Source organism: Marmota flaviventris, chromosome 9 (assembly GCF_047511675.1).
Source record: "Marmota flaviventris isolate mMarFla1 chromosome 9, mMarFla1.hap1, whole genome shotgun sequence".
NCBI lineage: Eukaryota > Metazoa > Chordata > Mammalia > Rodentia > Sciuridae > Marmota > Marmota flaviventris.
Window position 1 is genome coordinate 71,421,619 of NC_092506.1, and position 23,489 is coordinate 71,445,107.

The 23,489-nt window shown below is 38.1% G+C and overlaps 1 protein-coding gene and 1 pseudogene across 11 annotated transcripts in view; both read right to left on the minus strand.

Annotated features, from left to right (window-relative positions):
- Window positions 1–23,489, minus strand: part of Dlg2 (discs large MAGUK scaffold protein 2) — a 2,015,095-nt gene that overhangs the window by 338,480 nt on the left and 1,653,126 nt on the right. The window lies entirely within an intron of this gene.
- Window positions 6,099–8,863, minus strand: LOC114098538 (L-lactate dehydrogenase A-like 6A; annotated as a pseudogene).

A 23,489-nucleotide genomic window follows, 5' to 3' on the forward strand; every position in this document is an offset into this window, starting at 1 on the left:
GGAAGCTGTGTGAAACCGGGAACCTGGAACCCTCAAGCTCCATCTACTGCATTAACCATTGCCAGCATCAGAATAAAATATACATGAGTAGCCCTTGCTGTTATTGGTACTGGGATGTCATTCTGGATTTTTAAAAAAATCTCCATTCTTTATCTTTCCCCATTTTGATTCAGCATTGCATGCAGCTTCCTCCTGCAGTTTGCTATTTTGCAAACACCTATCATCTGGAAAAGTTAGCACATACAGTGCCATGCAAAGGTAGGATTCCTTCATTTTCAAATAGTTTCTGTTCTCCCCCTTCCCTGCTCCTCCATTTCCCCCACTCGGGGTCTCACCTCTGTGATGGTCTTCTGGTTTGTCTCTCTGTATCTGTGACTACAGTTCCTTCACTTCCTCTTTCCTTACCTTTCCTCTGCGGCTGAGCTGTCTCTATTCCCACCTCCTGCTGCTGATCTCTCTTTGCCATTCTCCTACCCCCTCCCTCTGGTCCATCTGCCTCCACTTTCTTCATGCATCCTCTTTTCTCTAGTTGATTTTTCTTGTTTTGTTGGAAGGACAGTCTATGACTGGCTTTATTTACCATTTACTTTCTGTAATTGTATTGCCCATTTGAAGTCTAAACCTACTTGCTATGAGAACTTCACAACTAAACTAATAAAAAATAAAAGTTTTATAATTCCATTGTCAATGCAACTAAAATGTCAGGTTAGCTGTCAAACACAGGCAAACCAGAGAGGTTTGCTCCTGAAAAAACTGAAATTGCATAATTATCCATGCTAGCACTTTGAAATGCTATCTTAGGCAGTCTTGTTCATATGTAATGCTCTGTGACTCTGAGTGAAAAATAAGCCTTAATATTTCTTTCTTTCTTTCCTTCCTTCCTTTCTTTCTTTCATCTAGGGTTCTGGGAAAGCTCCCTAGGATTTATAGGGCCCTGGAGCTGCTTTAAAACATTTTTTTTTTAAATCCATTTGTTTCTGCCTAATGTAGAGCCATACTGTATATCAAAGCATTCACTGAATGTTCAACCTGTTCTTGTCATCATTCTAAACTGAAGGTTCTAGACTCCAAGTTTGCTTCCCATCTGCCCCTTGTCCCTTGTATAGCACCAGTTCAACTTAGGGCTTTGGGGTACATGCATAGCTTAAGGTTTACATCATCTCAATTGTAACTTCCACTTCTCATCCATCCTATGCTAGCATCTTGTTCCTTCTTAAAAGCATAAAAAAAAATCTTTGTGTTGTTAAGATTTTATTATAGACTTTAGATAAAATGTATAGGCTGAAGAAGAATTTAGGGGGAAAGCTATATTTGGAGATATATGAAAACAGTGACTATTAGATGAAAGATGATTATGCATGCATATTTCCCATTTGCAGGGAATACATTATTTCTAAATATTGCTTCTCTTCTATGTCGGGTATAATGAGAAAGTGAGGTAAATGAGGTAAACCAGAAAAAGTATGGCTTTTTGGATGAATAGGAGACCAAGAATAAATGTGCCTAAAACACCAAAAAATTATGTAATTTACAATGTATTTTCTAGGAAATATGTGTGAAAAATGCTTGTTATATATATTCAGCTTTTAAAAAATTATTATTTTTTGCTTGTGAGTATCTGACCATGTATATTTCTTTTTAGAGCACTAATTCACTTGAGGGTTAATTAATGGATATGGTTTTCAAAGCAAAATTTTGTATTTATTTTTCTCTTGACATCTAGAAATTCCTAGCTAATGTAGATCTCTATTAAATGCTGTATGCAGTAAAAACAAGTAACTATTTTTTTAAAGATAGTGTTGCAATTCTTTATTTATGTGCATATTTTATATCTATATATATTATGTTTAAATATAAATAATTTAGGATAACTATTTTAGATTAGCCCTTTATGTTCTAGTAGGTGGCAGAATCCAGGGATAGGTGTATTCTCAAGAATGTTCAGTGGAGAAGAATATAAGTTCATTGGATTAGACAAAGGGGAATGAAGGGAAGGGAGGGAGAATGGGAATAGAAAAGTCAGTAGAATGAATTGGACATGAGTTTCCGATGTTCATATATGAATACACCACAGTGAAACTCCACATCATGTACAACCACAAGAATAGGATCCTAATTAGAATAAGTTATACTCCATGTATGTATAGTATGTCAAAATACACTCTCCTGTCATGCATATCGAAGAAGAAGAAGAAGAAGAAGAAGAAGAAGAAGAGGAGGAGGAGGAGGAGGAGGAGGAGGAGGAGGAGGAGGAGGAGGAACAACAACAACAACAGAAATAAAAGAAAAATTGCTCAGTGATGGGGCTCTAGTTTCTGTGCTCTACAACACTGTGCTTTAGTTTCTTCATTTATGAAATGAAAATCTTGTGAAAGGGGATCTCTAAATTTCTGTTTAAAATTACATTTCTGTGATTTAATCTTGTGATTAAAAATACATATATACCATAGGATGTTTGATTTTGCAAAGAGCTATGTACCAATTTCCATTGTAAAAATCATTTATTTATCCAATCACTAATTCTAGAAGCATCTATGTGAGATTTACTATATCTCAGGTGCTATGCCAGTAGTGTTCTTAAGAAGCTTATGGTCAATAAGAGGGCCTCCTACTTTCTAGGATTTCATCTCAAAGACCTAATTCTAGAAAATAAAAATTTCTATGCAAAGAACTCAATCAATATGCAATACCAAGTGCTGATGATAACTGGTATTGCATTTCAAAGAATTGTTTTTTTCCTTTTTCTTTGTTTTTAAAGAAATCAAAGGGTCAGTTTAATAGAAAAGAAAGAGTATTTTTTTCATGTAGAATTTAGATTGAAGTCTTAACTCTATGAATTAATAATAGGAATTATTAATTAATAATCATTAATTATCATTAATAATAATTATTCAAAATTAATAATTATTAATTTTGAATAATTAATAATAGGAATTATTCAAAAGGGCTGAAGGCTATATTGAGGACTGAATAAATGATGCATATAAACCCTACCTACTCAATGAATGGTAACCATTGCTCTTAAGATTTCTGTTTTGTTTAAATATTCTTTTTAAATAACCAATTAAGGTTGCTTTTTTGGTCTAAACCCTCTAGAGACTCCTTTCATATGGTCCTCTATGGCTGTACCCCTACCCAAGAGTTCTAGGGTCAACACATCTGTGAGGACTCTACAGATACCAGATAAAAATAAATATAAATCTGTATTAGGTTTACAAAATTCACATTTGTCTTGACCCAGAAAAATAACTATATGGCTCAACCTAATGCCACTGACAGAAATTCTCAATTTTATACTTTTAATTGTGAATCACAAGGTACACTTTTAAAAATTTTATTTTGGGGGGTATTTCCCAGCTTAAAAAAATGTCTAATGTATAAAATTCCTGGCATTTGCTTTTTAGATTAAGAAAGAAATCATAAAATAAATCTGGCTGGTTCTTTCTAGAGTAGTTTTAGAAGGGTGAAATATGAGTTTAATGTGAAAATTTTAGCCTCAGGAAATTGGGAAAGGGACATTAAGATTCATATTTATTGTTGGCTATTAAGGAAAAGAGCAAATCTTTGACTATTTTAAGAGAACAACATTAAAGTTGTCAACTAATGAGCTGGAACCTGTTCTGTGACATACTACTGAGCAAAAGATTAGAGAAAATTAGTATAATAGAGACAGAAAGAGGGATCCATTTTTCCCCACTTTACATGTAGGAGAGCAGAGGATTAGGAGTGCATGGTGAAAATGTGAGAGGATTGTGGGAGAGGATGTGTCCAAAGTGTTTAAGGGAAACTAAAACGAATATAGGAAATGCATGCTGGGGTCTAAATTTCTACAGCCAGCTTTTCCCTGGAAGATCTTGCCATCTGCACCCTTCACTAGTGGCCTTCAAACCTCCACTTGTGCTCTTTAGGGGCTGGGGACCCTCCTTCTTGTTAGCTCATGCCATGCTGCACCCAGGCCTTGGGAAGCCCAATTCTATTCTTACTTTTTCTATGATTCTGCTCATTTGCCTGACATTTTCTAGAAAAACCTTTTTTTCCTCCTTAACACTAAAGCAAACTGCTGTACTGCTATTTCTTCCTACTCTCTCTACTTGTTTTGTAAAGGGTTTGTTGTTTACATTTAGTAAGGTGGGCTAAGAAGTATATCTGTACATCTGACTACACTTCAAAACCATGCATTCCATGTTATTGAACTCCTATAATGTGCCAGGGGCTGTGCCATGTACTGGGATCAAAGTGAGGAGATCAAAGCCTCATGTAGTCACCTTTGAAATGTAAAAATAAACAATACTATAAAGCACTCTACTGTTTTAAAAATTCTTTCCTCTTAAGAGTTCCTGGGAATCTTATTATTATATGATCATATAATGATATGATTCCAGCCATTTCAAATTTGTTTATTTGGTCTTATTGGTATTCAGTACTATAAAGTCTTAATATAGGTATTTGGAAAGCTGCTTGCCTCCTTCCTGACATTTGAGTTCAGGGTGAACTGCTTCATCTGATTTCTTTCATTGAGGGAGGGCAGAAAAAACATGAGGACACCAGACCCCTGGATGCTACTGATATGAGAAGGAATAGTTCACTGTAGCAAGTGTGGACAATGCACTTGAAGTCAGCTTTCACTTGGCAGGAGCTGCACAATGTCACTAAGAGGTCAAGCTCTATTGCTCTTAGAGTTGAGGCTAACTCACAGATCTGTGAACACCAGGGTGCTGGTGGTACTACCCAAAGAAGGCCAGACCACTTGATATTTCAGGAACCAGTGAGCACTTCCTACCCCAGGGCTCATTTAAACCTCCTAACAGTTTTCTGGGGCATGATTCATTGGTTCCATATAGATGACAAGACTCCATTCAGGGAAGCAGAGAACTTCTCCAACAGCCTCTTGTCTAGTTAGTATCAAGCAGGGTTCAAAACCCTCTCTGATCCCCAAATCACCCCTTTTCCCTCTTTCTTTCTGTTTGGGAAATAAAAGAATCTAGTTAACATTAAAGGCCAAATGCTATTCAAAGGGAAATGAATGTCCATTTGAGGAACATCAGATGAAGGCAATTTGAAAGTGAGGACAAATTTGATTTCCATATTTTCAAGAATAGAAACAAAGACTTATTATAGGGCCATCTGAGATCTAATAAAAGATTTCAACCTTTGCAGGAAGACTTCTGAATCCCTATAGATTGTCAGCTGGCTCTTCCTCGAGTACCTATAATGGAGCATACAATGGAACCTGCAGTGCTGAGTATAGACAGAAGCCATGGCAAGTGGACCCTCACATGGGACATGGTAACTGGGTGAGCCTCAGTGACTTGTGATCATTATGTGGTAGAAACAGGACCTGAAACCAAACCTGTCAGATTCACAGACTTACTATTAACTATTAACAGTGCCTTTTTTGATTCTGATGGCACTTTCTAGGGCATCACAGATGAGTCTACATTAATTTCTACAGAAAGGCCTTGCAGAGGCAGGACAACAACAGCCAGCATTGGCCACACCCACGTGTCAAATGCTATACTAAGCACTACAAGGATCACCTTGATTAGTCCTCATAACAGCCCTATAAGTAGATACAGTCATTATTTTATTTATTGATGAGGAAACTGAAACACAGAGACATTAAATAAATTGCCCAAATTCACAATTACAGGTAACAGAGTGAGGATTCAGACTCACTCTTTTTTATTTTTAATTTTTGGTGTATGTACTTTTATTTTTACATTGTAGAACAAGCAACAATTTACTCTATAGTAAAAAAAAATGTAGTGAGAAAAAGCCAGACAGAAAAGTATGTACTTATACGATTCAGAATTTAAAAAAAAAGATTCATAATTTCTATGATACAATAAACATCTGTATCATACAATCTTTTGGACTCAATGGCGTATATAAATATATACACTACACAGACACATGCAAGTATTGGTACATCTGAGAATCTGAGAAACTGAAGATTCTACTTTGATGTAATCACTTAGCAACTGCTAAAATTTAAGCATCATTTAGCATGTGGGTGCAAATAATAGCTGGAGGGCTGAATAAACAGGGCAGGCATTAAGCCCCTTTCCTGTTTCCAACTTTTAGGAATCTGAGTTTATTCAAAAAAAATTTGACATGTACAATCCCATAAATATCCTTTTTCCATTACATAAGCAGCTTTTAAGCTTGAGCTCCTTCTGAATTTTCCAAATGTTTCTGTGTTCTTTTCAAATAGGCCTTCTCTTCACGGGTCAACTGTACCTTTAAAAGGTCTGTTATGCCATTCTCTGTCAGGATACAAGGAACACTAGAAATATTTCATTTATTTCATAGAAGTCTTTAATGAGGGTGGAAACTGAATGTACTCTCTAAAGATTCTTTAAAAAATCTCTTAAATCAGCCAGAGATAGGCCAATGAATTGAGAAGTATATAACCTTTCATTTTAGTGATCTCATTGGCATTAGCCATCACTTCTTCATGGACATTTTTCTACTGTTTGGGATCTTTATCATCTCCTGTGTCTGAGTTCAGATCCTTCAAGATCCAGCAGCAATGTTAATTCACACAGAAACACTCAAAGTCTCTCGGCTTTCCAACTGTTCACCCTTGATAGTGGTAAGTGGACATCAAGCCTCTGCCCAAACAGAAGTTAATGACATCCAGACTTCAGGCACATCAGTAATACAGGCTTTGGGAAATGCCCTCATCTTGCAGGTTCCATAAGTTAAGCTATCAACTGGATTGGAAACAATACTCAGTTTGCAGGAGGGGCTGTATTGGGTAATATTGGAAGTCATTAATTTGTCGATGTCTACATTTTGCTTGACTAAAGAATGTTTCTCCTTTGTCCTGGTGTGCACCTACTGTGATAATCACTAGGTTGGAGGTTGCAGTGACAAGGTAATCTCTGTTGGAAACAATATTTGGCATTTTCAAGAAAAGACTTCCATGGTTCAGATTCATCATCTCACTTTTCAGTTTGCTGTCACTTACAGGCACAAAGTCTGTTCCATAAGATGGTAATTGCACGGGACATGCCAACCCATCCAATTCCTATAATGGAGATATTACTGTGAGGAATGGGCCTCCTCTGAAGCACAATGCTCAGTATGTTCAAGTTTGACAGTCATTATCATGGAAACCTGGGTGAAGAGCCAGCCACCTCTGCACAGGATGTGCACCCCGCTTGGTGGAGACACACAACCTTCCCAGGCCAAGGAGGGTTCCTTCCACAGAGCTCACTTCGGGGTTGGCACCAGGACTCCTGCTGCCTGGCTCCTGCTGCTCATTCAAGAGGTGAGGAGAGGAAGAGAAAAGAGGAACACAGTGTTCTTGTGGCAGGCTGATCTTGTTGGGGAACATGGGAAGAAGCCATTTGGACATTTAATGCACCTCATCGACCCCAGCTACTGCAGCTAAGGGTTGCAAGGTTGTGACCAGCTTGTGCAGACTTCCCAGGGTCCTGCAAAAGGTGCTTTTGATGTCTACTCGGACTCTAGCAGCAAAGGGCTATCCTTTTGTGAATCCTGAAGTTCAAGTTTTACAAACATGGATTCTCTTCAAATATTTAGAATTATTAGTTTTGTATTTTTAGTATGTAATCCAAGTCCAGCTCATTCTTACTCTAGAACAATAAGTTTAAGCATAACTGTGTCTAATTCTAACTCTTCCTCCCCTTATCTTCATCTCTCCCTCTTCAAGACCTCTCAATTTCCTTCTCATGTCTAATGCACCTCGTCCAGGAACCTTCATCCTAGCCTTTGGCTTCTTGATTCCTCTATAAAAGTGCAGCAAATAAAATGTCATATGTAATCTTTAAGAGGTTCTAGCCTGTGTGAAATTCAGAAGGATGTCTTTCCCCCATGTTCTGGGGCTCCACTTTCACAAAGAGTTTCAAGGTAAACATTTTGGCAGCATCATCAGATAGTTACCTGTTTCAGTCAGCTTTTTGCTGCTGGTACTTAAAGACTCTATCAGAGCAATTGTAAAGGAGGAAAAGTTTATTTAAGGGCTCACAGTTTCAGAGGTCTCAGTCCATAGACAGCTAGATCCATCATGGCCAAAAAGAATGGCAGAAGGAAGTAGCTCACATGATGGATCAGGAAGCAGAGAGATTCCACTCACTAGAAATAAAACATACACCCCAAGGCAACATCCCCAGTGACCCATCTCCTCTAGCCACACCCTACCTGCTTTCAGTTATCACTCAGTTAATTCCCAATAGGGAATTAATACAATGATTGAATTAAGGTTGTTATTATCCAATTGTTTCCCCTCTAAACCTTCTTACATTGTCTCACATGTAAGCATTTGGGGGACAACTCACATCCAAACCATAATGCTCCACTCCTGTGTCTCAAAAGTTCATAATCTTTTGTGAATCCTGGAGTTCAAGTTTTACAAACATGGATTCTCTTCAAATATTTAGAATTATTAGTTTTGTATTTTTAGTATGTAATACAAGTCTGACTAAATGCAAAATACATTTAGTCATCGTCAAGAGTCCTCATAGTCTTAACAGTTCCAAGATTGCCCAAAAGTTCAAGTCCAAAGTGTCCTCTGGGACTCAGGGCAAGCTTGTATCATGAGTTCCCGTAAAAATCAAAAGCATCCAATATATAAAGGTACAGAATCAACATTTCCATTCACAAAAATAGGGGCATAGGAAAAAGGGATGGGACCAAAGCAAGACCAACACTTACATGGGCAAACCTGTCCTGTAGCTCCATGTCTGCTGGTATCAGGAGTACATGACACAGTGGTGGTCTTTTCAAAGGGCTTGTCTAGCTCCACGCCTGTGGCCTTGTTGGTTGCAGCCCACAAGGCCTTTCTGTTGACTTGTCTCTGTTTGATTCCTGAAGCTTTCCTAGGATGATCTCCCATGTCACTAGCATTTTTTTAATCTTGGAGGTCTCCACTGCAGCTTTTGCCCTTTTAGGGACTGCCTATAGGGACTACAACCCCACTTTGCTTGGCCTCCCAGGCCTTCCTTTGAATCCTTGGTGGAAGCCTCCATGACCCCCTAATTCCAGCTCCCTGAATTCCTGCAGAACCACCACCATCAGGCTGATTCCAAGGTCTGCCATCATCTTAAGTAGTAGCCAAGCTTCCAGGGACCCTGGCAGCAGCAGACTCTGAGTGCTTGGGTAGCTGAAGCATGTTGAAAAACCTTCCTAGGTTCCCTTGTGAAAGAAGGATGCCCCACTGGTCTCTTAAGAGAATTTTCACTTTTACTCCCTTGAGACTGAGGTGGATGTAGTCTTGCCAGCTCTTGAGATGCTCTCAAGCCATCTTTCTTATTATCTCTGGGCAAAGTCTTCAGGATTTCTTTAGTGGCAGTAATGTCTTTAACAACTGCAACTTCCTTAGCCCTAGTTTTACTTCTACCTTTCAAATCCAAGTTTTTCAAATCTTGCTGCTCTGCTTTGTGTTCCTGATTATCACAATAAATTTGGCTGAAAGCTGCTAGCAATATCCATATCACTGCTTGAATGCTCTGTTTTCTAGAAATTTCCTCTACCAGATTAAGAAGTCCATCACTTTTCAAAGCAGCCTCACAGAAAGTCTCAGGACATGGGCAAAATATAGATAACTTCTCAGCCAGAATATAACACAAATGGCCCTAGTCCATTTACTGATAGTATCTTCCTATTCCTCTACACCCTCTTGAGCTCTGTCTTCATTATCCATAGTCCTATTGGCATTCTAGTCTTCTGAGCTCCCACCAGAATCAGCCATTAAGCTCAGTTTACAACAATTTAAAGCATTTCCAGCTGGCACTGCTACGCATCTCAAAATTCCTCCCACCAAATCCAAAAAGCTCAAAAAATTTCTGAACTACATGGTCAGAAACTTTTTAAAATTGTTAGTCAGGACAATTTTAGAGGAGAAAAAGTTTAGGGGCTCACAGTTTCAGAAATCTCTATCCATAGAAGGGTGGCTCCATTCCTCAGGGCTCAAGGTGAGGCAGAACATCACGGAAGAAGAGTGTGGCAGAGGGAAGCAACTCATATGACCAACTGGAAGCAGAGAGAGAGTCTCCACTTGCCAGATAGAATTATATACCCTAAAGCCACACCTCCAATTCCCATCTCCTCCAGCCATATCCTACAACTTCAGTTACCACTCAGTTAATCCCCTTAAAGGGATTAATTTTATGAGTGGATTAAGACTTTTATACTCCAATCATTTCTCCTCTAAATCTTCTTGCACTGTCTCACACATGAGGTTTTAGGGGACAACTCATATCCAAACCATAACACTACCTGTGGTCATCTAAAACCATAAAATCTTCTTTTAAGGAGCTGCTGCTGTATGTATCCATTCTAAACTGGTGCAAACAATTTTGGGACCTCTGTTCTCCCAGACTCTTGGTCTTAGTACAGAATTTTGTATGCCTGGTAGATGTAAATAGTTAATAAGTCTTTATAGGTGCACGCTAGCATTTTGCTTTCTTTGGCTACCTACTAATTTAATGCCTCAAAATCTCAATGTTTTCATTGGAAAATGGGTAAAATTCCCTGGTAGTGTTGTAGGAGTTTCATAAAAGATAATGCTTGCAATATTCAGCGATGTTATTGTCACAGATAATCTTGGTTTTACTTCTACACTAGAAAGGTAATTATAACTGCTAAACCCCTAATCATAGAAACTACAGGCTATAGAGCCTATAACCATCACAAACATAAGATTACACATACAGATTTAAACCAGAATTTTTTTTTTTAAACAATTCTTTTCCTTCCAAGGGATGTTAAGTTTGCTTTCACTGCCCTCTAGTGTTTGCTAAAGATACGACTACATATTCTTACTTTTTTGTTTGGCACAAATTTAAAGATATTCACCAAAAATTGTAAGGATACACACATTCTTTTCAGTTGGTAACTCTTAAAGAGTAAACTAAGTGATAGAATAATATTGTTGTAGAATTACCATGAATTTTGGCTATGTGTTCTTTTAAGAGGTCTTCATTCAAAATCTAGTGACTTAAATAATCTTGCTTTACACATTCAGTATATTTATAGAATATCCACTATATGTTAGGTGGACAAGAATTAAAAGATTTTCCTGTATTATAATCTACTAAGGGAAATCAAACATGGATTTATGATGAACATGGTAAGTGTTGTGATTGGTACATGCCGTACCATGCATGCAAGTGTCTTAAGAGGGTTAGCCAAACTGGAGGTGTTTCCCTGTGGATGGGCAGGGTGGGAGGATGATGGGTGAGAGAGTGTAACAACCTGAGACCTCAAGGAACAGGAGGTGGGTGGAGAGAGTGTTTTAAGAAAAGGAAGTGAAACTAAATATGGTTAGATGATGAAGAAGATGGAGGGAATTTTAGAGGTGAGACTGGACAAAATAAAGTTATATGGAGGCATTTAGATTTTACTCTAATGATTAAATTATAACCAAATGGATGTTTACCTTCAATTTTAGTTTATATTTTTTAAACTTTCCTTATTCAAAGGGAAATCTTAAGATCACTCATAACATGTTTAGTTATAACTAATATAGTGTTTGTCATAAAATTAATTTAAAACATTTTTCAGTGTCTATTTTTTGTCAAAGTTCTCTCACACACATGCATTCCTAGATTGCTAGAGCTGGAGGAACTCTAGAGACTGAGTTCACTTTGCAGAGAAAGAAGAGAGTTAGGACTTTGCTTGGGATGTACTGAGTCCCTGGCTGGCTGCCCCTGGAACCTGTTGGCTTTTCCTCCCCTAGTCCAGTGTTGGAATTCCTTGGCCTGGGATTCAGAGGCCTGACTTGTCTTCTGTACCTCACATCTTTCTGGGTGAGACTGTTTCTACATCTTGAGCATCTGTGCCTTCTACATCTGTATTGGACTTTGTGCTCCTCTTATGTGGCCTGAAGAAAAGAGAGCTCATCTTAGGCTTGCAGTAAGGTTCTAGAATGTTCTCTCCATTACTAAGGAGAGCATGGATCCCCTTCACATCACCTGGTGAAGTCTGTCCTCCTCTGAGGAACTGCCTTTCCTCTCCACTTTCTTTCTGGTACAATCCTGTGTGGGTGGACTCACGTGTTCCTCATAGACCACAAGCAGCTTGAGGATACCACCCCTGGCTTAGACATCAGTGTGCTCCAAACTACAGCATGGCTTGAAGACTCTATCAAGGTTGTCACAGACAGAGAAGGGTGGACAAATAAATGAATAAATGAACAGAGTAGCTATCTTATTTCCTAACAGAAGGTTTTAATAGATGTCAGGAAGGAAAAAAAAAGATATGTTACCTTAATAGTTTGTGTCAGAACTCTTCTCAGAGGAGAAAAAACATGATGAGCTACCAAGACAAACATAAAGTCTCTTTTATGTAAGCAAAACTGAGTGTTGTAATCTTTCACAATAAGAAATGACTATGAAATGAAGATAATATTAGAAAAGGGGAAAGAGAGAGAAATCAGACAGCATGGGAGAAGGGCCAAAGAACTTTAAAATTGGAAATATCTGATACACAGTTTTATTTTTTTTAATATGCTGATGATGAAAGTCCGCTACCATCTTTTCCAGGCTTAAGACCTGTCTGCTACACACAGTTGAGGTGTTAAGGAACACACAGTTATATTTATGTTAGATATAGAAATGTTCTTAATTCCAGGGACAACTGACTCATGACCACACATGTCTACTGGTCATGGTCCCCATCACTAAGACAATTCCTGCTCAACATGGAGTCTGACCAAAGAAAGAAAAGAATAGTTGACATCCTTCTGAATCCTAGCATAAAATTGGAAGAAGAATACTGAAAAATGTATTTAAAAATGGCTATAGTTCAGTGCACTTTATGCTGCACACCAGATCTGAGAGATCTAGGCAATAAATATAGTTCCGTAATTTGTTTCACGACATTGTTGTTCCACCAGGAAAGTTGGAACATAGAGAAATGAGAAAAAAATTAATTATATGCAAGATTAACTATTCGCCTTTCATTGACCTCTCTCTCTCCTTCCTTCAAGCAGGAGAACAGGTAATCTCCTTCTCCAAAGAAGCAACACGTTTCCTTTTGAGCTTTCTTAAGCAATTGTGTCTCTTGGGACTCCTGGCTGATATCTAGTACTTTGTTTAAAAGTGAGAGTCCCACATATTTTTTTTTTAAAAAAGCAAGCAATGAAGTCACAAATGCTACTTTCAAATTTTAATCTTCCTTTCATTCACTGAGTTGTATTTTAAATATCTGCCTAGTTTTAACACTTGGGTTCAAAGACAACCAACTGTACAAAAATGGGTGCATACAGTTCTATGCAAAATCTTTTACTGCCATCTTGTGGACTCGTAGGGAACAACCCCAGGTGCTGTGTGCTATTTATTGCATTTCATTGGAATTCTAGGTCTATGCCAAAATTTATGAAAATAACTGGAAAAAAAAGTATAAGAAAAGAGTAGCTAAATACTCAGGTCTATGTTTAATATACCAATTTGTGTGCACCCGAGACTTATTTTTTTAAATAACTTTATTTTATTTACTCATTTTTTTTTTTTTAATGTGGTGCTGAGAATCGAACTCTGTGCCTCACACATGCTACACAAGCACTCTACCACTGAGGTTGTGAGCCACACCCCAGTCCCTGAGACTTTTTTGTTTTTTTAATGAAAAGTTGGTGTTGTAATAATGGTGCATTCTCCACCTATTTCAGAATTGCCTTAAGAAGCAATAGATTATTCTTACTATCATGTAATAATACTAGGTCACATGTAATAATACTAGGTCGTTACATTTCGTATGTCACAAGTTAGCCCTGGATCAGGGCTGAAGAGTCCAGACTTTGATGGCTGCCTTGAGGGTGATTTGACTTAAATTTTGGACTGTCAGGATAAGAGAATGAATGTTTCCAATAGAAAGAATCCCTAGAGATGGTTTCTGCTGAATCAGAAAATAATGTGGGTCAGGGAACTAAGGAAGGGGGTATTTTCTTTTTTACTAGTTACTGATGTACAAGTGAGTCCTAGCATTGTTTTTATTCTGTAAAGAAATAAGTTATAAAAAAGCTTTTTTTTTTTCCAGTGAAAAATGCTACCCCTGGGATACAACTCACTCATCTTCGTTCAGTCTTTCCCTTGTAAGTTTTTTGGTATCTACCAACCAAAAAATACTTAAACTGGATAATGGAGGCAATAGGCTGGATCATAGATGAAACAGACAACTTATAAAAAATGAACATTTCAGGGAAAAATTCAGAACAAAACCTCTAAGAGGTTTCCCTTCCCCTTAGGGAAGGCTTCTTGGAGTTCTATCATTCAATAACTGATAAGGTGATAAGCAGATAAGGTGCTATTTGGGCTTGGGGATTTTATTACCAATTTTAATAACAGATTGGCTGTATGAGAGAGTAAAACAAAATGGTTTCTCCTTTTTATTATATCTGCTATTTTGGTTTAAGTAGTTCTTGGCTCCTGATTATTTTGATTTGTAGTCACTTTTAGATATTATAATATCAAAACATGAATGTCCCTTGATGGGATTTCCATGAAAATGATAAAGCTTTTCTGCAGGTGAACAGAGCTGTTGTAGCATCTGCCTGGTGGTCTTCTTTTCTTCTGTCAAGAGTTTCTTCACTTCCTCTGAGCACTACCCAAGTTTCTTAGGCCCCGTACTGTGGTCTCATTCAAGATTCATCTTTTATTTTCCCCACTCTGATCTCCCACTAGACTACAGGCCCTGGAGGACAAAGAATCTGTATTAACCCTTTGTTCCTAAATCTTGGCATGTCATGATCTCTGTCTGGGTCTCAAATGGGTGCATTCCCATCCCACACGTGCCTCTCCTCCTCTTACTCATACTGCATGAGTCGGGCAGAGGGTCCCCTTGACCCACATACTGGCTGGGAAGTTCATACCCCAAGACCCATGATTTCTTCCGCTTCCAATTCTACAGTTTTTCTGAAACTAAGTAGGAATTAGAGAGCAGAGTAAGGATCAAAGCCTCCCTTAGAAATTTGGGGTGGTATAGAGAGAAGCAGCTCATATACGGTTAGGTTACTGCTATAGGGTACTTACTATCTCTTTTCATGTAAGTGTCAATCATTGAGATTGATCATAGACATGTTCACATCTTACTTTCCACTAGCTGTCCGACTACAAAAGTGGGATCAATGTCTGATTTTGCCTCTTTATTCCCCATAGAATCTAGCATAGTACTTGTCAGTCATGATTTCATTGACCACCTATGATGTACCTGGTACTGTCCAAGGCTTAAGGATTCAGCAAAGAACAAAACAAAACAATAGGTGATATTAGTAAATCAAAGAATTAGCAAATAAGATTGCAGTCATATACCAAGTCTCTTCTTCTACTTAATATATTTGTATGAATTGCTAAATAAACTACCAATTTCCCCCACTATACTGGATATCTTCATCAACATAGAACACTGTTGTATAAACTATATCCTCTAGTTACTACTTCATTTTCTTCCCCTCTGTGGCAAAACTCAAGAGATATCTCTTTTGACTGTTATTAAAAGAGGGGATTTAGCCAGGTACAGTAATGCATGCCTGTAAAACCAGTGGCTTGGGATGCTGAAGCAGGAGGATTGTTACTCCAGAGGTTGAAGCAGGAGGAGAGCAAATTTAAAGCCAGCCTCTACAATGTAGTGAGACCCTGTCTCAAAATAAAAATTATTTTAAAGGACTGGGAATGTAGTTCAGTGGTAGAGCACTTGTCTATCTTCAGCACCAACAAATAAATAAATAACAGATTCCAAAAGGTTAAAATATCCATATAATTAGTAAAAGGACTAGACTTCAGGTCTGCCCAAATTCAAATTCAATATTTTTTCACTTCAAAATTAGTCTCAACAAATTAGTGAGGTCTTAAGCAACTTAGTAAGATTCTATCTCAAAAAATAAAATAAAATTAAAAAAAATGGGTGAGGATGTGGTTCAGTGGTTACATGGCCCTGGGTTCAATCCCCAGTAACAATTAAAAAAAGGGTGGTGGGTGATTTTGATGAAAGGGAAGCAGGAACTTGTGGAAAGGTTAAGCAGAGGAGAAACACAATCAAAGTTGATAGAATCTATAAAGTGAGGGTGAACAATGAAAAAATACTAACTTTGAAATCGAGCAGATCTGGAGTCTAGTCCTTTTACTAATAGTATGGCTATTTAACCTTTTGGAACCTGTTCTTTCTTTATTTAAGTAACTCAGTGAGACCCTGTCTCTAAATAAAATACAAAATAGGGCTGGGGATGTGGCTCAGTGGTCAAGTGCCTCTGAGTTCAATACCGGGAACAACAACAACAACAAAAATCTTAACACCCTAGATCTAAAAATCCATTTTATCAAGCTCAGCAAGCCAAATTATCTCTAATAATCATTTAGCATTTAGCTGTCTAGTGTCCACATATCCTTCTTATTTTGAGACAAGACAAGATAGGAAGGAGGCACAGCCTTATTCCCATTAGAGGGGCTGGACAGGGGCTGATAATCTTTTCCTCACACCTTGGAAGTTAGAGCATGGAGAGGTACCTGGGGATCTAATATTTACACGCTAAGGTGTAGGTGCTTGGAAAAAGTGGGGTAGAATTACTTTCTTAGTGGCCAGTAGTGATGGTTTCAGGAGCAGCATACTTAACTGACTTTCCTTCAGCAGGATTTCCTTCGGGCTCTGAGTCCATTCCTAATGTTACAGAAGATCTTGTGAGTTACCTATAATTTCTCCAATAAATTCATTTTTGTTTGTTTGTTTAAGTTACCCAGAGATGATAACAGTTATTTGAAGTCAAGAACCTCAGCAGGTAGATTCACTATCTAAGTTCCCATCAGGCACATTCCTAGAGTATTAGCATTAAGGCTAAAGGAGCAAGTGGTGATAGAAGGAATCCTATAGTTGGAGCCTAATTGGTTCCCAATTAGAAGAATCACTGAATTCTTTAGTTTCTTCTTATGTAAAATGGCAAAGTGATCATTTTCCTAACTACCCTGAAGGGATCCTATCAGGATCAAATGAGATAATGTCCACAGTAAGGGACTTTGTACATGGAGATGGTGATACAAATATAAAGGCTATTAGAGATTAGCTATCAAAGTAGGTTATTCAAAGGCAAAAGCACATTACCACTAAAACTTGGTCCACTTTGGTTGTCCATTACTCCTTTCTTAAAACTTGTGATCTCTTGACACAGTTTGCTATGTATCTTGCTTCAGTTATCATGGCACAATTTAGATGTTTACATGAGGTGGTACAGGATCAGGTGTCAAGTCACCCTTTGAGCCTTGGGTAGGAAATCCTAACCTCCCACACATATTCTTGGATGAAGAGAATATATTATGAACAGATTTTAATAAACATCAAAGTTTCAGCATTTAGTTCATCATAGAATACTTACTTAACATTTTTCTGATTGTTAGAATTCCTATTAATCAAAATTCCTACTGGTCAGTTCTGTCTGAATTGGAAAATATAGTCCATTGGGCAGAAAGCTAAAGCATTATGATAGTCTGAATCTTAAGAATAGAAAAGACCTGGGCTGGGATGGTGGCTCAGCGGTAGAGCGTTCGCCTAGCACGCACAGGACCCAGGTTCGATCCTCAGCACCACTTCGATCCTCAGCACCACATTAAATAAATAAATAAATAAAGGCTTTGTGTTGTGTCCATCTACAAAAAAGATTCTCTCTCTCTTGCTCTCTCTCTCTCTTTCAAAAAAAAATAGGAAGGACCGTGGGCTAGAGGTCCAGATGAACATAACTAGTATTCCTGGCTGCCTCTATGGAAGTGGCAAGGTTGAGTCAGTCAGCCACTCTTTAGACATGTTCTCAGTAGCTGGATTCTACCTTCTTCAGTGGGAATACAGGAGAATAAGGCAGTCTGGTCTTCAAGTCAAGCTCCAGAGGACCTAGATGTTGCTTCCAAGTCACCTCAGTCTTAAGATTGTTTATGTGTACAATGGCTTCCTTGGAGGCTCCTGTATCTCTTTGTCAATGTTAGGCATTGTATTTTTTTTCAATAACTGAAGTTTGAGTGTGGACAGCTTCAGACATAAGCAGAGTGGCAAACTGAATTTTCTTTTTAAGGCTGACACTACAGAAAGAGCATGGCTTTGAAATCAGAAGCAATGGCAGTTCAAGTACCATGGTCACTGCTGATTGATTATCTGTGTGATTTTGAGCAAATTATTTAATTTCCCAGAGCCATCAAGCCAACAAGGTTGTTGGGGAAAAATGCAGTGAAATCATAGTGCAGTATCCAGCACAATACTTGGTACTAAGTAGGTATTTAGTTAATATGATACATTTTTTTTCTCTAATTCTCTACTGTTTCTGCTTCCTTCAGGCCTTTTTTGCTGGACAGCTTCTCCTTCAGAAGTCTTCCCATACTCCAGGCTGGGATAATAAGTTGCTGTGGGCCCAGCAACTTCTTGTTAGCATTTCCCTGTTATACTGGAAATAATATATTTATGTGTTTCTCTCCCTTCATAAGGCTTGAAAATGTCATGTCCTCAGTGCCTGGTAGTTTGGACACATAGCAGATGCTGCTGAACTCAGCAAACAGGATTTTAAGGTAAAAATGTTTCTCTCAAATTTTTCCTGCAGAATTTTTTTTTCTGGAGATAAGTTTAAATCAAAATTCCCCCCAAATGTTCCATTTGATGGTAATTTGTGTTTTTTTTAAATCACAGTTCTTAAGTAAGATAGAAAATGCTTTAGTAGCATTTTCGTATTTTTGCAGAACTTCTCCTTTTATTGGATCATGAACCATTTCTCATGGAGTATTTAACAGATCTGGGGTTACTCAGAATATGATTTTAGAGATATCACATTAAAAAGATATCATATTTTGTATCACTAAACTGACTTTTGGAGGCTGCTCACAAAAAGAAGAGTGACCTGTGGGTTATCCCCTACAGGTCAAACTTTAAGAGCATGTTTCTTGGTATCTTTTTAACTTGTGATATATGGCATGCTTAAGGACATGTTCGATAGGCAGAACATAATGAATATCATCAGAATGTAGCAATACTAATTTTGGTTTCATACTGTACCCATAAAGTTTATTGAATTTTTAATTTAACACATATTGCAATTAGATTCTACATCAGATAGAGGGGATGTTTTCTAAGTGAAATGTGAACAATCCATGAGTTCTATGGTCCCTTTTAGATAATAGAAGGTCCCTGTTCACCTCAATTGAGAAGGATTTTAGAGGAGGTTTAGTACATGCATAGGACACTTGACAGAGAACTTGGCACACAGGGGAAAGGTAGCTGCTCAGTCTTTAGGCAACGATATGGGATATGGAGATTTCTTTTGTTATGACAATGAAACACTTTTGTAAGGTTTGCCAGCAAAGCTTCCAGAGCCTTTCCAAGTGTCCTATGATGGTGACTGCCTGGAAGTTTCCTACTCCCCACAACTCTGTAGCTACGTGTAGGCATGATACACATTCGTTGTATGGACTGGTACCAAGATTGGCCAAGGTGTCACATATTTTGAATAACACCCCTGACAGGAAGTTAAGAAAAAGCTACGGTGGCTGGAGGCTGGAGGAGTGTAGACAAGGCCATCCAGGCAAGCCAAGGCCAGACCCTACAAATCCTTATAGGCCATGTTAAAAGTTTAGACTTTAAGAACAGAAGGTCATTGAAAGTGGGAGAAAGGACATGATCAAATATGCTATTTTTAAAGGCTTGCTCTCTTTAAAGCCTGGAAGGTATGTAACAAGAGAAGTTTTCATGCAATCGGCAATCAATAGAAATAAAGGACCCTTGAGACATAGCCAGGCTGCTGTGATTTGAATGCATTCAAATCACATGCATTAGAAACAGTCTCTAAGTACACATAGTAATGGGGCCTTTGGGAGGTAATTAGGGTTAGAGAAGGTACTGAGATTGCAGCTTTATGAGAAGAAGAATCAATGGGGCTTTCATGTTTGCTGTCTCACCAAGTTTTGCCCTCTGCCATGTTACAAGGCAGCAAGAAGTCCCCTACTATATGCTGGTACCACACTCTTGGATTTTCCAGACTCAGAACTGTGTGTGAGCTAAATAAAATTTTGTTCATTACAAGTTACCAAGTTACCCAGTTTGTGATATTCAGCCATAGCAAAAAAAAAAAAAAAAAAAAAGACCAAGACACAGAACCTGCTGAATTCTATGGCAGGCAGACAAAGGGTCAGATGCCTACATATGGGACTCTGAAGCTGAGGAAATCTCTGCCCTGGAGACTTTTCACTATCCATGTTTGTTTTTATTTGAGGTTGTCCCATGGTCAAGGAACTATAGGTTCTGAGTTGGGCAAGAAGATAAATTCAGTAAGGTAGAGAGATGGCTAAGTGGGCTCTGCAAAAGCCACAGACTGAAAAAGCCTCAGATTGAAGAGCCAGTGTGTCTAGATAACAGTGGGTTTAGCAGAGCAGACGCCCGGATCAAGTACACTGATTTGCAGGGTTAGAGGCAGCCTCCTTATGGTTTCTGGAACAGAAACCTGAATTTAACTGCTTAGAGTTGGCAAAAGAAGTTTTTATCTTTTCAAAAACAGCACCAATCCCACTTGATTATACTTCACTTCAATGTTGTTTAACAACAGGGTTCCCTAGCTGACACAACCTAAACATTTTTGAAACCTTAGGAAAAACAGGGAAGGGTGGAGACTCATAAAAAGTATATGTTGTCAATGTATTTCAAGTTAAGACTGTTTAGTATTCCCTTTGCAAATACTATTTTCTTTTTTCTTTGAGCAAAGTTCTAAGGTAGGATTTTGGATTACAAAGTTGTATAGAAAGGACATATATATACCCATTTTCTTGGAGAAAACTGAAATTATCCTTAGTCTGGATGTAAATGTTGAATTATTGGAGTTTGGAAATATTCAAAGTTACATCAGCTAGTGTAGGTCTCCGAGTCTTGTTGCTTTTATTTTAGGGAAGAAGGCAGAGGAGGTAGAGTTAGGAGAGAAGAAATGCTGTCTTGGTCATGGCTGACTAGAACTGGGAATGAGACCAGTTCCTGAGGGGCAGGGAGAGGATTTTGTTGGAGTTTGGGTGAGTCCAAGTTTTAGGGTGAAAGGAGAGAAGATGAAGGAACTAAGTAGGAGAGATTTGGTAGGATTTCTGATTTACGATTCTATATTTTGCATAGACCTGTGGAGGTGGACCCTACCTCTGCACAGGGTTCAGATCCTGTCTGGTACCCTAGGGATGCTGATTCTAGTACCACTGAGAACTAACTAATCACTTAAGCAGAAACCCTCAGCACTGCAAACTATGAAAGCCAGCTTCCTCCATGGGACTGGGAGCAAGAGCTGGAGAGGAAGGACATGGCAGATACAGCACAGTGAATGGAAAGGATGGAGTTTATAGGCCTCAAGACAACCATTTCAGAGAATTGAATTTGGGACATCAATATTTTTAGAGTTGGGGGAGGAGGATGTAATTCAGCCACAATATCAAAAGGGATTTAGAGTTGTCCTCTGATGTAACTATATAGGGAAGAACTTATTAGGACCCCCAAGGTGGTGAGCAGTGTATATAGTGCTCACATTTCATTTGAATAACTGAATAGTGAATGTTTGGCAAATAAGTCCTTTCCTAGTGGATGGCTCTAAACCTGAAGGTAACCTGAGAAAGCAAACCTGAAAGTCATTGCAACACCCAGGTGAGCTATGACTCACTCTTACTATTTGTAAACCAATGACGCAGTTTAAATTCTAATTTGAAAATTCAATTTCCTGTGGCACCTTCATATCAATAACTGTAGCATTTCCACTCCAGCAACACATGCTCCCCAAAATGCATCTTGGAACACACTTAGTTAAACACATTAAGTTCACCACCAAGAAGGACTTTGGACTTAATAATGCAGCTGGGGTGATCTCCTTAGACTCTTGAGAAATGAATAAACTCAAATTGCTTGGAGAGACAGGAAAGAATCTTCCTAGGCATATTGCTTCTATGTGTTCTATTCCACATTTTTTTTTTCATAACAAAGCATTGTAATAAATAACACAAGCATTTCTATCTTTCCCTCTGCAGGAAGAATGCCTGAGGAGGCTACTGCACTAGTTACTGTGCTTGCCTGCTGAATGCCCTAAATTCTCCCCCATGAATACCTCAAGAAGACTGTTCAATTATTGGATTTCTTTCTACAACAAATCCCTGAAAAATAGAATACATAAAAGGAAAATTAGAGAAAAGATCACTCACAATACATGTATGGAATGTAGCCTAAAGTGATGATTTTCTTTTATCTTTCAATGTCTTAACTACCTTAGTGCTGCAGCTCTGGTGGGGAGAAGGGGGAGGCCTGGAATAAATAAATCTCCACAATGGAGCTGAGTAATCTCCATTTGCCCATTGCCATGCAATGTGTTTAGCCAGTACACAAACACTAGATGGCGCCCATAATCTTAGAACACTGTACAAGTCCAGCTTCAGTTTCTGTGTAGGCAAGAACGTGGGAAACAGTCCATTATGGGAACTATAAAAATATCTACCCAAGCACTTCCCACCTCTGGTGTCCTGTGAAGTACTCCTTATGTAAGGGTTTGGTGGTCAAAAATATTTGGGAAAACTATTTATGTTATATCCCTGTAGGAGATTCCCACTGCACATGAAAAATGCTGTTTTTGAGAAGTTCTTCAATGAAGAGACCTGATACTAAGGAACCTATTACAGTAGCAACCTATTACAATTTTGTTGTTTCAGCATTCTGTAAAACACACTTGGTAAATGCGGATTTAGTTTAAAACCTGTCCCAAAGAAGGAAGAACCCAAACTATCTTAGAAGAGTTGTTTTTTGTTTTGTTTTGTTTTGTTGTTTTTAATACATGGTTATGTGGTACTTTTATAAAAGGGTTTACAATTTAGGAAAAGTTTATAGTCTGCATGGCAGAATAATTTTGTAATGGTCTGTCCTGATTAGTAAGGTGACTATTACATGAATCCCTCATCTATGAAGAACAACTGAGAGCAGAGAAAGACCCCCACCCCCAGTTTTCTTCTTGGGGGATTATTTCCCTTGTTTGAACTTTCTAGTGTAAATTGTTTGCAAATGAATTCTACATGACCCAGTGACACTTAATGAATTTTTATTATTAGAGTTTTTTTTCCCCCAGGAATATATATAACTTTTCCCTAAAGTCCAGTGCCAGCTGCAGAAGCAAAATATTTTATCTTTCATATTCTTTTGCCGATAATGACATTTTTGTTTCCATCTTGTAATGTATGAGCTTCTTGAGCCTGTTTATATTTTCCTCTAATTCATAGCCAATGAAATTCCAAGAATAGCCTTGAAATTAGCCACTCAAGGTTAAATTTAGCAAGATAAAAGGGTAAAAAAAGTGTTCCCTTCTCCCTTTCAATGAAAAAGCAGATAATGTCCTTGCAAACATTATACATTAATAAAGGATATAGTATCTGAACTTTATAGATTGTTGCTATGTCTTGTGAATTTGCAATCTCTAATAAGACTATAATACTGGTTGGTTGCCTTTCCCATTTACATGGTCCTGGTATTAAGTTCAAATAGATACTTCAACTTTTGAAAGCAAACTT